The sequence below is a fragment of the Uranotaenia lowii genome, chromosome 2, assembly GCF_029784155.1.
Source record: "Uranotaenia lowii strain MFRU-FL chromosome 2, ASM2978415v1, whole genome shotgun sequence".
NCBI lineage: Eukaryota > Metazoa > Arthropoda > Insecta > Diptera > Culicidae > Uranotaenia > Uranotaenia lowii.
In genome coordinates, this window is record NC_073692.1 from 239,837,544 (window position 1) to 239,855,396 (window position 17,853).

At 38.6% G+C, this 17,853-nt stretch overlaps 4 long non-coding RNA genes and 1 pseudogene across 5 annotated transcripts; 3 read left to right on the plus strand and 2 right to left on the minus strand.

The window, feature by feature from the left end:
- Window positions 1-1,243, minus strand: LOC129745227 (uncharacterized). Its single transcript, XR_008737103.1, has 3 exons — window positions 848-1,243; window positions 719-791; window positions 1-658 (listed from the first exon to the last, which is right to left on the minus strand). It is a non-coding gene; the product is annotated as an uncharacterized LOC129745227 (long non-coding RNA).
- A 1,971-nt stretch (window positions 1,244-3,214) lies between these two features.
- LOC129745225 (Golgi apparatus protein 1-like) lies at window positions 3,215-6,901 on the plus strand (annotated as a pseudogene).
- A 316-nt stretch (window positions 6,902-7,217) lies between these two features.
- On the plus strand, window positions 7,218-10,822 carry LOC129745226 (uncharacterized). Of its 2 annotated transcripts, XR_008737102.1 has the most exons (5): window positions 7,218-7,857; window positions 7,924-8,593; window positions 9,344-9,544; window positions 9,813-10,125; window positions 10,194-10,822. It is a non-coding gene; the product is annotated as an uncharacterized LOC129745226 (long non-coding RNA). The 2 variants fall into 2 exon arrangements; XR_008737101.1 differs by having other exon boundaries at window positions 7,222-8,593.
- On the minus strand, window positions 10,745-11,820 carry LOC129745229 (uncharacterized). The gene is made up of 3 exons (XR_008737105.1): window positions 11,683-11,820; window positions 11,460-11,615; window positions 10,745-11,396 (listed from the first exon to the last, which is right to left on the minus strand). It is a non-coding gene; the product is annotated as an uncharacterized LOC129745229 (long non-coding RNA).
- Window positions 11,821-16,432: 4,612 nt separating this feature from the next.
- On the plus strand, window positions 16,433-17,847 carry LOC129748094 (uncharacterized). Its single transcript, XR_008737645.1, has 3 exons — window positions 16,433-16,808; window positions 16,922-17,254; window positions 17,338-17,847. It is a non-coding gene; the product is annotated as an uncharacterized LOC129748094 (long non-coding RNA).
- Window positions 17,848-17,853: the final 6 nt, after the last annotated feature.

The following is a 17,853-nucleotide window of genomic DNA, read 5'->3' on the forward strand; positions in this document are numbered from 1 at the left end:
TGCGGTAGCATAATATCATGGGTTTTTTAGTTGGGCGCCAATGTTGAAGTTCTTTTGCTTCTCTCCCGGCTAGCAATGGGGGAGGAAACACAAATCACCAAAACATACATAAAACTACGCCACAAAACAAAACCAAAACAAATTTGTTGCTTATTTCTATTTCCAATCATTGTTTTCTTAATTTTCAGACCGCATACTTTCTTTCGATCTACTTCTTCTTCTCCCGCTCATCATCATCCTCTCCTTCTTCTTCTTCCATTCTGCTTCTACCGTTCTTCTTCCATTCTGCTTCTACTCTTCTTCTTCCATTCTGCTTCTACTCTGCTTCTTCTTCTTCTATTTCGCTCTTGCTCTTCTTTTTCCTTTACTGCTGCTTCTTCTTCTTGCTTACCTGCTTCTTATTTCTTCTTCTTACTTCGCTGCAGCTTCTTCTTTCTTCTGACTAGCGCTAGTACTTACATGTTTCTTTTCTTATTTACTTTTCCTTTACAGCAACCTCAATGTCATCCGATGACCGAAGCAGACTTGGGCACCACTGACAGCAGCTGATCGACCAACTTCCAGAAGAAACACGACTCCGGCTCCCGGACGAAACAACTTTCGGCTCCGGAAAAGACAGACTCCAGGCAGCGTCGGTTTTCAGCTCCCAATAAAAGCCCTTAAATAAATAAACCAGTCAGTAATCTCCGTTTCTGTTCCTCAGTCCATCCGCACTCACCCAATTTGGGGATCTGGGAAATGTTCCTTGCAGCCAATAGTGATCGGAAGTTATTTCTTCCGATGTCCGCTCTCTATAAAAGGAGTCTTCAGTTCGATTGTTTACTATCAAAAATCCAATCAGACTCACCCGTGGAAACGGAACTTTCTTGCCTTGTTCCGTTTAGTTGCCGATCTCGGATCCTTCCGCTCCCTAGCCTTCCCGGAATTCTGCACGAAGCCTCATACGGAACTGTTTATGGAGAGCATTTTGTCTTGATTTGCCCGCTCGAGGATGTTGTGTAGGAATTTACTGACCTGGTTAATCGACTTCTTTTTCGTTCCTCCCGTAACGGTCTTGGAATCAGCAGCGTCTCGTTCTCCAGGGCACCTCGCGGGTGTACCTCCAACGAGATGGTGGAATCAGCAGCAAACTCGCGGTAATTAAGCCGAACGCAATGGCGACTTTTCGATTTCGGTTAGCTTGCTCTTTTCACGTTTGCTTCACACTAATTTTGTTTATGTTTGTCTTCAATGACGATGACGATGATGACAGATACACGCAGAGAATGTTTTAGCACAAATAGTAAATTTTACTCAAATGATGATGATGACAGGTACACGCAGATAATAATATAGCAACAAATACGTTAAACAAACTCAAATGCTACAAGCTTCCGTCGCTAAAGTTTCTCCGCCTCCCAGTATGCTACCACAACGACGACTTCCTGCACCAACAAACATCATTTGATGGCCAATAGTCACATAGATAGCTATTCTGACCGATCCACCTGGTGAACAAAGATTTTTTCCGATCTGGGAAGCAATCGGGTCGGTGCACCGACCATGCAAAAAGTGTAAACAGTCATAAAATCGATACAGGTAAAATTTTTCGTTTTTTATGTCCATTGTGAACGAAGTCATTTTTTCAGTTTTCCTTCTCAATAATCAGTTGCTCCAACACTTACAAATTCCGGTGAGCTAAATTCAACGCCTTTTAGTTTCATTCCGGCCAGTTTCGATAGCTCCAGAGTTGGTCGTACCTTCGACATCGGATCGACCGGGGATTAAACTGGTGGAAATCAAATAGCGGAACTGGTTGATCAGCCCTTTGATCTGAAGCAGGAAGAAGTGCTAATGTGCATAGAGTTTGACGAATGTACGGTAAGTTTCCGTGGCGGCGCGGCACGAGAATTTAACTGTGATGTTCTCACATTCTGTGTTTTTTAAATGTTTGTTCCGTTTGTTCACTTCAGAAGGAAAAATATTTAGTATTTTCGATGGCATTTTTGGTATTTGCTTTGACCTCAGTACTTGCATTGAAATTGTATTTTTTTTCTCACCTCCTTAATTTAATCACTGAATACTAATCAAAATTCAGCTGATATGTTTTATTTTTTTTAGTTTCATTACTGCAACGCTCATTTGGTCGAAGCGAAAAGACCAAGAATTGTTTCTACAAGCTCTAAAGCAGTACTGGAACTAAATTTTAGAAAAATCATCTTGTTAAGATTATTTTACCAATCTAAGTCAATTTAAAAATTTTAGGAATCGTACCTAATTCTATTTTTTTTTTTCATTTCTCTGATTTTGATTTCAAAATCGCAGGTTCTTAGCTGACACTGACGACTGGTTCGCTATACCATGGACTTCGAAACCAACCGTACTTCTTAAATTTACGGCTCACTACAACCGGTGACAAAGTTCCGCCCTTCATTATCAAACGACAGCAACAGGCAGCGCAACAGCAGAATCAAAGCGAACCAAGCAAATTAACTTGGACGACAGATGGACCAGGAAAAACCTTCCTCGATTGAAAGCTGATGATTTAAGAGTTTCCATAAAGATCAGTGTCAAGTTAGGAGGACCTATTTAGATGCAAAGGCACCAGCAGCAGCAACAATAGGTAATTTAATTATAATTTTTAGCGCAAATTAAATCAGGACGTTCTTTCCCCGTGATAAGTTGAAATTGCTTATTGAGTACTTATAGATAATGATGATCTATACTCAATTAGCAATTTCAAATTATCCTGATAATCATGAAATGATAATATTTTATTGGACAATTTGAAAACAAAAATAGTACCTACTTATATTCCAAATTTCACCTATTCAGGTTGCCAGAAGCAGTGTTTTTGCTTGCCGAATGTCGATGGCTGAAAAATTCTTATCTGGCGTCGCCTTTCCTGCTCCTGATGTTCAACATCATCGGAGGTCATACCAGGTGAGAAAAGTTAAACTTGTTAAAAATTTGGCATTCATAAAAGATAAATTCCATTTATAATGGAATACTGCAATATTTTTTCTCTTTTGCAGATTCTGGAAATTGGAAAGATGCCATCACAAGCCAACATTAGATTTTAGTCATTTGTACACTATCGCTGCAGACCGTCCTGCCTTTCTAATGGTTTCGAGGATAATATTATAATGTTATTACGGAACGTTCAGTTATGGTTTGATGATGACCTGGAGAAATTAAGGCGAGACAACTGGAAATGGCCACAAACCGGTAAGATTATTATTATTATTAAATAAATATGCCCTTATTCTGCGCCGCGCGTGAGGTGACGTCGGTCGAGGCATCTTACCCTCATGGGACTCTAGTCACCTTATTCAGATAGTCGGGGTAAATGAAGTGACAGAGGTTCATTACCAAAATTCATCCGAAGTGACGTTCCTCACCCAAAGCGACTCCTGGAATGGAGTGACTCGACTATCGTCACTTCACGTGCGGCACAGATTGAGGATCATGATGCTTTTATAAATTAATTATGTTTGCACTTAAACCCTCCACTCTGGTCACTGGTTGTACAAGAAGTGAAGTTATAGAATCAACCGGATGTGTGTCTGATCAAAGTGTTGGCATCATAGGATGAATGAATTATTATTTCATGTTAGTTAGGGTTACTATATGTATTTGATAATGAATGTTCATACAACTTAACATACTCCCCCCGCCGAGAAAGTTATTGAATAGGCAGTGGACACAATTTGCCAACGGATCTTCTGATTTCTCCCTTAGCTGTTTTTAAAGTGACTACTCTCACACGTCCTCAGAACGCAGCTGTCAAATCTTGCTGGTTCTTCTTCTCTTTTTTCGTCGAGTTCGCTTCGACGAATTTTTATCATCGCTGGACTGGACACGTACCAGGGAACAGGTTTACAGTTTTTCGGCTCCCTGAAGTTCAGCTGAATTAATTAAAAAAGTTCCTGTTTTAGTTTTCTTTTCTGAAGATTTCGAGAGTGAGCGAAATGTTCCGCCTATAACGGACCGACTTCCGGTCGAGATTCGCTCATCTGTTTTCCAAGTGTGTCAGAGAAAAGTCGAACCAGAAAAAAATTAATACCGGGAACAAAAGAACAACAAACCCTGGGATACCAACTGGAAAATTCAAGTTAATGTGATGGAAGGATTCGGGAAAGCCATCCTTCCGATTCTTTTGCTGGTAACCGTGTGGTCACCGACAACCCAAGCTCAGGCAGTCATCAATGCGGGTGGCCCACAAAATCCGAAGCTGCTGGAAGAGGTAGCCTGCCCGGAGCTTAGGACGCTGTGCCCGAATGTGCCGGAAACGGCCGGGGATCTGAAGGCCCTGGAGTGTGTCCAGAATTTGCCGCAGGAACGGGTCGATGCGCTCAGCGACGACTGTCAGCATCTGATTTGAGCCCACACCTCGGCCCTGCTGGACGACCGGAACGTGCAGCGGCTGATACAGAAAGGTAATTTCTTCTGAATTTATTTTCAAATTATGATTTTGAAAAGCTGAATTCTGGATGAATAACCCAGTTTTGGATGCGTCAAGTTAAAAAAGCAGTATTTTTCGTCAAATATATTGCGTTTTTCCCCTTTCAGGTTGTCCAAAGCACTACGACAAGTTCCCCTGCACACCGAGCGCGGATCTTCCGGGTCAGTATCTGTCCTGTATAATCGACCATCGGGATCAGGTCAAGGGAAACGGTTGCCGGGAATACATTCAACGTCTGGAGTACGTAGCTTTCTCCGATTACCGGTTAATAGGGCCGTTCCTCAAGGATTGTACCCGGGACATCGAAACCCTGAACTGTGGTCGCCTGGGCAACGATAACAAAAAAGTTTCCCAAGAAGAAACGATCGCCTGTCTCCAAAGCCATCTGGACACTTTGAGTGAAGTTTGCCGCAAGGGAGTGCTGCATCTGTCCGAGATTCAGGTCGAGGACGTAAAGCTGGATAAGCCGCTGTTCCTATCCTGTGACGTTGATGCAATTCGATTCTGTCCCTCGATTCCGGCCGGGTCCCAGCTGGTTTTGAAATGTTTGATGAAAAATCGGAACGATGCTGCCATGACCGACCATTGCCAAAAACAACTGCTTCGAAGAGAGAAGTTGATTGCCCACGATTATAAGCTCAGCAAGGGTTTGACGAGGGCTTGCAAGGAAGACATCAAACTGCATCACTGTCGCCGGGGTGTTTCCGACGATAAGGACGTGCGGTTGGCACAAATTTTGCTTTGTTTGGAAGGCGTTCAGAAGAACAACACTAAGCTGAGTCAGGATTGTGTGGTCGAAATCAACGACCACCGACGAATGCTGATGGAAGACTACAAACTTTCGCCGGAAATTCTAACTGGATGTGCTGGGGACATTGATAAGTTCTGCAGCAATCTGGATGCCGGAGGCAAGACTATCCACTGTTTGATGGATCATGCTCGACCGAAGAAAAAGAAGGAACGACGCGTCACTGAAGTGTGTCAACGAGCTCTGGAAACTCTGGTCAAAGTTGCCGATGCAGGCGAGGACTGGCGGGTTGATCCTGTGCTTAGGCAGGCCTGCAAACCGGTGGTGGATGTAGCATGCTCCGATACTGAAGGAGGCGATGCACGAGTTATGTCCTGTCTGATGGAAAAGTTGGGTACCAATTTCATGAACGCCGATTGCGAATCCGCCCTGCTGCAGATTCAGTACTTTGTAGCCCGAGATTTTAAATTGGATCCGCAGTTGTACAGGTAACGAATATGCACAAAGTAGAAGCGTTTTTTTTTATTTTTTTTTTAATTTAATGTTTTAGAAACTGCAAGGACGACGCCATCAAATTTTGTCGGGCGAAAAAAACTTGGGCGATTTGGACACGGCCCAGATGGACCCGGAACAAGGTCCCCTGATCCTGCCTTGTTTGCACCGGTACACGTACCACCCGGAAAAGGACTTGCAGCTGAAACAGGAATGCTTCCAGGAAGTCAAACGTGTAATGCGGCAGCGAGCCCGATCGGTCGATCTCATTCCGGAAGTCGAAGATGAGTGCATTGACGATCTCTCCTACTTTTGCTTCGACAAAACAGGAAAAGGCGAAGAAATGCAATGCTTGCAGGATAACCTAGACAAACTTGCGCAAAATTGCAAAAACGCCGTGATTCGTTTTACAGAAGAGGAAGCCGCTCACGTAGAACTGAATCCGGTAATTATGGCCGTTTGTGGGGACGCTATGCAGAAACACTGTTCCAACATTCTAAAAACTGGCAAAGACGAGGGAGAAATGATGGGAGTGTTTGATAAACTACAAAAACTACGCAGATATGAGAGTCGACACCAAATGTCGCGCCGCAATCGAACACTTCCAGATCATCTCCCTTAAAAAACTATCATTTCACCTATAAATTCAAGGAAGCCTGCCGCCCGTACGTGACCCGCTTTTGCCCGCGCAGCAACACCAAGTATGACGTCGTCGCTTGTCTGAGCGAGGTGATGCGCAACGATACCATCAAAGAGGCGAAACACTCGATACCGAAGGAGTGCCGCAAGGAGGTCCGGGCCCAGCTGTACCAGCAGCGGGAAAACATCGACTTCGATCCGCTGCTGAAAGATGCCTGCCAGGCCGAGATCGCGAAGCTGTGCTTCAACGTGCCGCACGGATCCGGTCAGGTGAATAAGAACAATGCAAGTGTGATTTGTCCTTTCATTCGTTAAGTGTTATCATCTAATCGTTGCTTTTGCGTGGGTTTTCAACATTCAAGTGATTGCAGATTCAAGATTCAGCATTTAGAATTCAGAATTCAGAAGATTCCGAATTTACATTGATGATTCGATTTCAAGATTCAAAATTCAGATGCAAGTCTCAGATTCGAGATTCACATACAGAGTCAAGAACTAAAATTCAAGGTTCAAATTAAATATTATAATACAAGATTCAGGTCCACGATCCAAGACTTGGATTCTGTTTGCACTTAAACCCTCCACCATGATGCCTCTAGATATGGTGATCTTATAGGTTTATATATATAGGTTATAGGTTATATATATAGGTTATATATATATATATATATATATATATATATATATATATATATATATATATATATATATATATATATATATATATATATATATATATATATATATATATATATATATATATATATATATATATATATATATATATATAGGTTTATAGGTCCAACTTCTTCCAGCTTTGCTTACCAGCCCGGAGCTCAGCCGGAAGATTTTGTTTCGATTCTATGAATTATATTTGCAAAAATCAAGGCGAAGTCTTTGTCTAAGCAATAGCTTGGTGATTGGCAAAACTTCGTGTTTTACAAAAAATCAGAGCACCTGGCATCCCAGCCAGCCAGCAGCCAGCCGAACAGCCAGCTGTCAAATTTCGGCTCCTCCTCCGCATCCAACCCTCGTCTACTTTTTGCCAAAGAGAGACCACCATATCTAGAGGCATCATGCCCTCCACTCTGGTCACTGGTTGTACAAGAAGTGAAGTTATAGAATCAACCGGATGTGTCTCTGATCAAACAGTGTTGGCATCATAGGATGAATGAATTATTATTTCATGTTAGTTAGGGTTACTATATGTATTTGATAATGAATGTTCATACAACTTAACAAATTACAATACAATTACTGCTATCTAATCATCGAGAATAATCGTTCAAAGATTGGTTGATACTTTTTATTAGGAGATAAGAAATTTAATTTAGTTTAGTAAATTATTTTATTTTTGGTAAAATGATTCACAAGCGGCTGATCTGATTTTAATTTGATTTTTTTTTCTTATGCTAGCAACGGTACAAAGATGACACCAAAACTAGTACGGCGACTTCATTCACCGAATGAGACGTCTGCCAACCACGAAGACGATTCATCCATCCGCGCTACTATATTGTCCCCTCTTACAAAGGTAACCAATTTAACAATAATTCATTTGAATCAGTTTATCATTTAGCAATTATTGATTCGTTTTCAGATTTTGTTGATAAAATTATGCCGAGATTGCTTGATTGTCGATTTTGACAATCTTTGGATGCCACTGGAGCCAGACGTAAACCAGCGTAATGATAAAGCAATAAAATGCTTTAGTGTTGAAGTACGATTGAGTCTTATGCTACGCCAGGTACCGAACTTTAACGAAGTTTCAGTACCATAGGTCTGAAGAAAGGGCTGAAAGATGCTCAAGGCGGTTGCTCAAATCGATAGTTATAATCACGAAAACAAAACCTCATCGCATCACCCGGTTAAACCATTAAAATTTTCCTCGATCAACGTGACGCTGGTTCCGAATCAGCAACAGTTCGCTGCTATCGGAAAACGGCTTCCTCCTCTTCGGCACCCTAGTCGACGGTCAGCTGGGAGGGCATCCTAGAACTCATCAACATGCCCGAGGGCAGTCTTAAAATCCCAGTCAATTCCATCTCGGCCTCCCAGTTATGCGAGGGCTTGAATTCACTCCTGTTCTGCTGTGTTACATTTGCCGACAACGAAACGCTTCCACCGCACACTAAGTTTCACTTCCGGGAGCTGATCACCCGGGTAGAGAATTAGTCGCTCTCGCTACGTTCTGGGGGCAGAAAGAATGTGCATGACAATGAGAAACTCCTGCTGGAAGTCGGTCAGTCACTGAAGCAAATCTCGAACAGGTAATTTTAAGTCAAGTTAGTCGATTTTAAGGAGCTGTGGCAGAAGTTTTTTGCATGCTGTTTCTTCTTTCTTTCCTTCCTTCCTAACTTTACAAATCTTATTGTATAAGGGGGTTATTTTTCGTTTGATACTCAATTTTCCTCTCATAAGAAGCGATTCCTTCCAGGGATGATTTTAATGATTGATTATAATGAATAATGATAAGCAAAACAAGAAAATACCAAGAATCATTGCTGCCGATTGCAGACATCGAAGAAGGAAGAGGGAATGTATTTTGTTTTTTGTTTCATTTTGAATTTAATTTTAGATTTTTTTAAATTACTGTTTTTTTTTGAAGATAAATATATTCAAACAGTTAGAATAAAGTAGATTATCATATTTCAACCCGTATGTTGATAACTTAAATAAAACAATAATTTAATTTTTAGTGTTAAGTTTTGCTAGTATTTTTGTTTCAAAAAACCATTTAATCAGATAGGGTTGTGAGGCAAGTAGGATGAGGCTAAATCTGTAAGATAGGTTAATATATCCATAATCCTAGGGTATAATTTTGTGATATTATGATAGGTATAAGATAAAGTGTATCTGTTATTATATAAGTTGAAGTTGTTGTTAGATTGAGCGAGGTTTCTTATTAGATATTGATAAATGATATGAACGAACGTCCTATTTGTTCTCTGTAACGTATGTTTCCCGTATCTGACCTTTTTTGATAATAAATGTAAAATTTATGATTTTGTTTCTTGTAGGTCTTTTTGACTTGAACAACAGCCAGTCAACAAGAGTCGGTCACCGGAATGTCATCGTAATTTTCATGTCGCCTGAGTAGCCGTTATTAAGCAATCTGGTTTCGGCTGACCAGCGTTATTTTAAACAACTGTTCATTATTCTGAGATGGCCCCACGAGCTGCCCTCCGACTCTGTTTAAATCGCAACTTGTCCGTGTTCATGTAAGTATAATGGAGTTTTACTTAGTTTTCAATAACGTAAAAAATAATTTGCAAAATTTGATCATAAAATATTTTTAATTTTACATTTTTAATTACTTATTAATTAATTTTAAATAAAATTAGGATAGCTAACGAGTTCAGTGTAACATACTATTTAAATAAGTTGTAAATTTGGTGCACTTTTGTTTACAGTACTTTGTAAAGTAAAATTTGGAAAAAGATTTCAAAAATTCAATTTTCCTAAATATATTTCAATTTGTCTTTTTAGGTTGAAAAAGGGGGTTTCTTACCGAACGATAATAGGTGCAACATGGAGAACAGTAGCCTCAATGAATCCATGAGTAGCATGGACAAATCTCAGTTCGATAGTAGCGGCCAGTGGCTTGGTTCGAAAAATTATTTTTATTCACCGGTTGGTTACGAGTCTATCCGAGGCCTGGTTTCGGAATCTTCAGTTGAACCAAAACTGCAACAGTCCCATAGGAGCAACAACGGTTCGGAGAGGTTAAGGAACAAGCCAAGAAGGAGTAGAAGGCTAAGAAATTAATGAAGGAGTTGCCCCCGTGTTCGAGGAGATGGAGGTATTTGCTGCTACCCCATTTTATTGATTTTGAATTATTTGAAAATCTTTTTCCTTTTGTATCCGTAGGTGCATTTCATCCTTCAATATCTACAAATCACAGGAGGACTTCTTTAATGAACGTCCTGCTCATCTTTCACAACTGTGAAATGTACAACGATGACGATTCGCCGGTGGGCACAGCTGTTCATAGAATGTGCCAGCTTTGTAGAGGCGTTGGGCTGAACTGACCGAAAAGCCGGCCACGCAACAACCACAACGACAGCAATCATCATGACAGCAGGATCAACAACACTCCGGATACTCATATTGATGCCAGCAGTTAGCGTCAACCGTTTCAATTACTTTATCAGAAGTTAATTTAAACAGTTTTACGTTAACAATAAATAGTTAAATTGAAACTCGGTAAAATAATAGGAAACCAAGGCCTAAAATGACCTCCTAGTGGAAATAACAGGTTTATTTAATAGATCATGTAAAAAACTGTAGGCAAATAGGATTGTAGCATTGAGACTGCGTTAGAAAATTCCCAAAATGAATGTTCACTCGGTGTTGAGAGGTTCAATTTAGTTTGGAAATTTCAAACGTTAAACCAGGAAAAATTGTTATTACTTTCTATTATTTTATTATAATTATACAATTATGTTTAATACTAGTTATGATTTAAAGCATAAATTAGGAGAAAAATAAAAAAAAACAAATAAATTTAAATACCTTTCTTTATGAAGAAAAACCGAAAAATCTAAATGAATGACAACAATGCTAATCGGCCCAGAAACGGTTCGAAAAACCGTTCGGTTTCGGTCCGAAATCGGTCCTTTTTTCGGATGGATGCAATGGCAATCGACCCAGAATCGGTTCGAAAATTCGTTCGGTTTCGGTCCGAAATCGGTCCTTTTTTCGGATGGACGCTATGGCAAACGGCTCAGAAACGGTTCGAAAAACCGTGCGGTTTCGGTCCGATATCGGTCAATCGTTTCGGATGGACGCTATGGCAATCGGCCCAGAAACGGTTCAAAAATCGTTCGGTTTCGGTCCGGAAACGGTTCGTTTGTTTTGACATTTGATCTGCTCGAACTGGTTGAAAAAACTTATCGTCGTCCGAAAAAGTGTTTCATTTTCGCGCGATTTTGTACTAAACTCGGCCCGATTTCTTATACGATTTCGGACCGATCGAGCAGATGAACGGACAAAAATCGGGCCGATTTCGGGCGATTTTTCCTGTCTGGGATCCGATTTGCCGGAAGGCTGTTAAAGGGCATTCACTAAGCACTGTTAAAATAAAATAAAAATATTAAGACAAACTTTAAAATGTGAATATGTAGGTATATTTACCTATGGCCCAGCTCAAATAACCGGCCAAACAGCTACAAAATAAGCTGGCTGCTGCTGAACAAAGCATTCTTGCCGTCATGGAATCGGTGGGAACGAGCTTAAGAGTTTTTTGCACAGCATTCATCTCTTATTAGCCTTTGAATCCGCCAGTCATTCCTAAATCAAAAAAGAAAACACGTAATTAAACTTAAAGAAAAAAAAACAGTTAATAATCCACTTTTACCTTTATATCTCACTTTAACTGGAAACTAATCCGAATCCCAGCGCCCATGAGAACCGGCAGACCAGGCTTTTTCCTCCTCCGTAGTTCCATTTCCGTTTGCCATTGCAATGGGGAAAACATTATTCTTCCCGGGCAATTCCCGGCTTTTTTTTTCTTTTTTTAACTTATCGTTTTTAATCCACACGTTTATTATAATAAACTCATTTCCGTTTAAAAATAAACCAAATTTCATTTCAAAGGGATAAAAATTGTGTGTGTGCAAATAACAAAATTTCTAATTTATTTATGTTCATTTATTTTGTGAAAGCTATCCAAAAATCAGCTTTTAAAATACAAAATAAAATAACAAAACCGTTTTGTTGAAACCATCACCGTTCTTTTTCTGCGTGTAACTTTTGCATAGGAAACAACAGTCTCGAAGGATTGGATGTTTACATTTCGACACGGAAGGCCAATTTTTTAATTCTTGACGAAAATATTTGATTAATTTTAATAGTTTTTTCGTCTGTACTGTCGCTATATGTGTTAATTTTAACGTGTTTAGTGAAGTAGTGTACAAAAATCATAAGTGCCAGAAATTTTAAAGTGGATTGTGACTAAAAAGTCAAAATGAGTGTGCAAGGTGCTGCTCCTCAAGGAGCAGCATCAATAACAGCAAGTTTACCTAACCTGCAAAATAGGAAGAACGTAGATGATATGGAAACCACGGAAACAGCTGAAATTGGAAGGAACGACCAGCCACCAAGCACCAGATTGGTAGAAGAAACGAGGGTTTTTAAGAACTACCAGTACAAATCATCAGATGGACGACCATTTAGAGTCATAGTGGAAAATGTAGATGTTGAGAAAAGAAAAGTTATAAATCGTTTAACTGTTGGGATAATACTGCATCAAAACGGATTTGACAAATCGATTGAAGATATCAGCAAAACTGGAAGGAACAAAGTTACGGTATATGTTGGTAACTGGAAAGACGCAAATCGATTGGCATCATGCAAAAACTTAGAACTTCAAGGATACAAAGCTTACATTCCACGACAATTCATTACTATGACCGGAGTTATTTCAGGAATTCCTACTGATATGGATGAAGGAGAACTGATAAGTAGTATCCAATGTCAAGTAGAAATTGACTCAATATTTAGATTATACCGTTATAATGATGATAAACAAAAAGAACCAACTCATAAAGTGGGAGTGATATTTAGGAGTAACATATTACCTACTAATTTAAGTATCTTTTCTGTTATTTTCAGAGTTGAACCCTATATAAGAAAACCCGTGATTTGTTACAAATGTTTAAAATATAATCATTTGTCTAAAAATTGCAAGTCTAAGACTGAAAAATGTGCCAGCTGTTCAGAAGAGCATCCGACGGACAAAACCTGCAAAAAAATCAAATGTTATTATTGTGAAAGTAATGAACATAAAACGACGGACAAAATTTGCCCTCGTTGGAAAAAAGAAAGCAATATACAAGCTAAAATGGCCAAAAAAGGAATGACATATCAAGAAGCTAAACAGTCCTACATAATACCTACCGAAAACCATTTTGACGTATTGAGAAGTGCCGAAGAGTATCCGACGCCTGCCGAATCATTTTCAAATGTTGTAGCAAGAGCACCAGGTATCCACCAGAAGACAATTTTACATCGAGATGAGGTCAACAAACATCGTTTAAACAAGGGAAAGGAAAGGAAACAAGGACAGGAAACAGTACCAGGAGTAGCCAGTATTCTTGGACTATCTTCGAAGGAATTTGTTAAAAAAAGGAAAATGGAAGAAGAAAAAGAAGAAACTAGAGGAACAGGTTTAAACAACAATTATAGAACGGGAGAGATAGAAAAACTAAAGAAGCAAATAGAAGAAAACGTAAAGAAACAAACTCAAACAGAATGGAAGAAAGCTATGGAAGAAGTAAGTTATAAACTGATTGAAATTTTGAAGCCTCATGGAGCACCTGGAGCAGAACTTTCTGCAAAAATCATAGGAGAGCTAAAGAGAGCAGGTGAGTGGACTGGAAATAGTTCATGATGCAAAGCCATTTTAATATTTTACAAACAAACATACAAAGTCTGTATACAAACAAGAACGAACTTGCTCATGAACTATTTACAGAAAAATACGATGCTGCACTGTTATCGGAAATTTGGGTAAAGCCTGAACAACTAATGACACATAGATGGAACATCCAAGATTACCATCGAATACTATCGCCTAGAACCGACGGTTTTGGAGGAGTTGGTATTTACCTACGTTCGGATTTAACATTCGAAAAACTTACATTGAGTTCGACTACTCAATTTGAAACGTTAGGAATTAAAATACATACACTGAATCTGGTACTAGTCACAATTTACATTTACCCACGAATTTCAACACAAGAACTAGAAACTGCAATTTCAGTTTTACTCAATGAACTTACAATACACTCCAAGATATTCTTGGGAGGAGATTTTAATAGCCACAATGAACTCTGGGGCTGCCTGGAAACTAATAGTAAAGGAAATTTAATATACGATTCCATTATTAACTCTAACTTGTTAATACTAAACAACGGTGATTTTACATTTATACCACATGCTGTTGGGCAAAGATCCAGCGCCATTGATCTTTCGATGTGTACTGCAAATATATTTAACGATGCCAAATGGGAAGTTTTTAATAAAAGTTTTGGTGGAAGTGGTCACCTTATGATCAAAACACAACTGCAATTGAACTTCAAAACAAAAAAAAGGTATTATTTTGATAAAATAAAAATAACCGAAGAAATTTCACAAATCAAACACTATGAATTTGATGAAATCAAAGATCTTACGACAATTTCAAATGAAATTTGTAGAAAACATAAAAAAATGAACACATTTATTCCAAAATATTACTGGAGCTCTGAGCTTTCTGAACTATATGAAGCTAAACAAAATGCATTAAGAGACTACAACAGATGTAGTAGTACTTCTAATCTAATAGAATGGAAAAAAACAACAGCTAAATTCAAAAAGGCAAAAATAAAACACATAAAAGAAAAAATAATGGAACTTACTAATTCCATAGATCCCCGCAACGTTAAAGAAAACTGGAATTTAGTGAAGAGATTAAAATTTACCCCTGTGGTAAATCCCAAAAACAATCCCATATTGCACGATAAAGATATTGCTGAAAGATTTCTTTTTAAAAACTTTGGTCAACAAGAAATAAAAACACCACTTCAACCTGATTTAAATACAAGACCAAAAATACTAAGTTTAGAATCCTGGAAAGGTTTTTTAAAAAATAAATCTATTCGTTCCTCACCAGGAACCGATAACATGAGTTATGGAATGCTAAAATGTATGGATCTAACTACTGTCACAAAAATACTTGATCTATTAAACCAAATGTGGCGAAATGGTGATCTAGATAAACACCTGAAAGAGATAAAGATCATACCAGTATTGAAACCAAATAAACCTCCCGAAGAAATTGAATCTAGTAGACCCATAGCACTTCTATCAACTTTAACTAAAACTATAAACGCAGCAGTCCTTGAAGATATTAACCTCACCTGCTTAAGCAACAACATACTGTCAGATTACTCATTCGGATTCAGAAAAGGTATGTCAACAGAACACTGTGTGACATTTGCCACAAATTTTATTATGTCGTCAAGAAGAGAAGGTTTTGTAACTATTGGAGTTTTCTTCGATTTCTCAAATGCATTTAACAGTGTAAATGTTGACAAATTGAGAAACTTGATGCAGAGCTATGGATTCAAAGGGGACACTGTTACGTGGATTTATAATTTTCTGATCAACAGAAAAACGATAATAAGTACAGACCAAGGAAAAGTAGAACACACAATCAGCTGCGGAGTACCACAAGGTGATGTTTTATCACCGGTACTTTTCAATATTACACTTAATACACTTCTTCTCTTCACAACACAAATCTGGATAGAAATGTAATCACTTTACAATTCGCAGATGACTTTCTGAAAATAGTACGGGCAAAATCGTACGAAACTGCCATGCAGAAAATGCAAACGGAGATTGATGACTTCACAAGTAAGGCTGAGGAACTTGGATTAAAAATAAACTGTTCCAAAACTAAGGCTATGCTGTTTAAAAACTCGGATAAAAGGCTCTTGCTCACTTTGAATGGTGAGACGTTAGAAACTGTAAGGAACTATAAATACCTGGGAATAACACTAGACCAGACACTCAAATATGGAATACACGTTAAAAACCTTAAAAACACATTCATGGACAGATTAAACATGTTAAAAATCATCGGAGGAATTAGGCATGGAGGAACCCCAAAAGCTATGATAATGTTCCACAAAGCTCTTTTCGGTAACTATTTAAATTATGGCGCTACTCTACACAGTAAACGAAAATTACCGAGTTCGGTAATTTATTTTACAGAAACAGTTCTGTAAATCGAAAATTTTCGGTAATTGAATAAACTGACGTCTATTTTTACAAATATTCGTTAATCCATATCTAGAATTAACGAAGCTCGTTTATCGATAGGTAAACAAATCATTTTGCAAACTATTTTCGGTAAAAAACGCCGAAAACTGTAAAACAAACTGAAAACAGCATGCGTCGCTGTCAGAAACAAACAGCAATTTTTTTTTTCACTGTCTCACTCTCCCAGCCGTGATAAGTTAAACGCATCTCGCTTTCTCCATTCATGGCCTCTCTTGCCTCTAGTCTTGAGTTATTTTTTTGCGCGGGCCTAACCTAGACAAACCATTCTGAAGTGTAAACATGGTTTCTTTTTGTGGTTATGAAATTTTTCGTGTTGTTATTGTTGTGTTTTTGTTTATTCGCAAGAGTGTCGGTCGGAATCATAAAACCGAAAATTTCGTGAATCGGGTGTTCTTGAAACGTTTTTATCCGTGTAAATCGTGTGATTTGTTAGTTGGTGAAGTTTTTTTGGCTGAAGGAATCGGTCGTCATTCCGGGCAGCCAACAAGTGGAATCGTTCCCCCCGTACGATGCTGATGCTCGAGACTGGTCCGGCTGGCATTCCTGTACTGTGGCAACTTTTTGATGCCACTATATGAATTTAGGGAAGTGTATGTCTCGGGGTTTAACTGGAAGCCGGATCCACAGACGAAGGCACCGGTTCAGGTGGTGCTGGTGAGTACCTTTAACAATTTATTGATGTGTAAGCCTCTTGGACGTTATTTTATCTAAGTCAAAAGTTTATTTTGTGTGATAAGTTTTTGTTGGGTTTTTAACGTGTTTTGCAGGTTTACATCAACGATGCTTTTGGCCCAAAAAACTGTTATTTGGTTACTTCCGTAAGGTGAGCATCCGCACGATCATTTTTTAGTCCCTCAAGCACGAATGAATGAACCGGCGATTCCGACAACAGGTGAATCATCAGGAAGAGGAGCCGGAAGTTATTGTCCTCTGTGGGATGTTTTATTACACATTCATCAACCACAATTTTCATACCAAGTACCGCAATCTTTAAGTAAAAAACTGAAATGTCACAATCAGCCAAAAGAAGGATTCAAGCATTTTCCTGCTCATCCAGCATGACATCGGAAAAAATAATGCATGTCAAGTTTGCTAACAAGGTAATAATCAAGAGATTTGGAAATTCAAGATAATATAATACAACAAAGTCAAGATAATATAATACAACAAAATTTGTTTTTAGGTGCTGATTTACTGTTGGCGATTTGCGCTATTGCATTGATGGCTGGTTGTCAGATGTTTGCTTATCAAAGATATGTTTACCAGGCCATTGCCACGCTAAGGAGTAACGGCAAACTAAATGGGTCAAAGACAAACCTCGAAGCTCCAAATCCGATGGATAGACCGCTTACTTTCTTCTGTGACTAATCTTCAATACCTGACGGGAACGGCAGACCTACTTAAGTCAATTTTTTGGCATCTGTTGGTGAGTAAATCATAAACGAAACTTAAAAAGAAAATAAGTACAATACAGCCAGGACACGTTTTAGAAGTTGAATTCAATTATATTATACCATAAAATATTCACTTAAAAATTTACAAAAGGTAACAAGAAAAGTCGTTTAAACATCGGAATATCAAAATTGGTTATCTACTCAAACACCTAATGCAATTTTAGCAATCTCATTGTATTACGAGAAATATGAGACTAGGATGTGAAAAATTCATAATTGATATAAAGTTTTGAAATAAAACATGC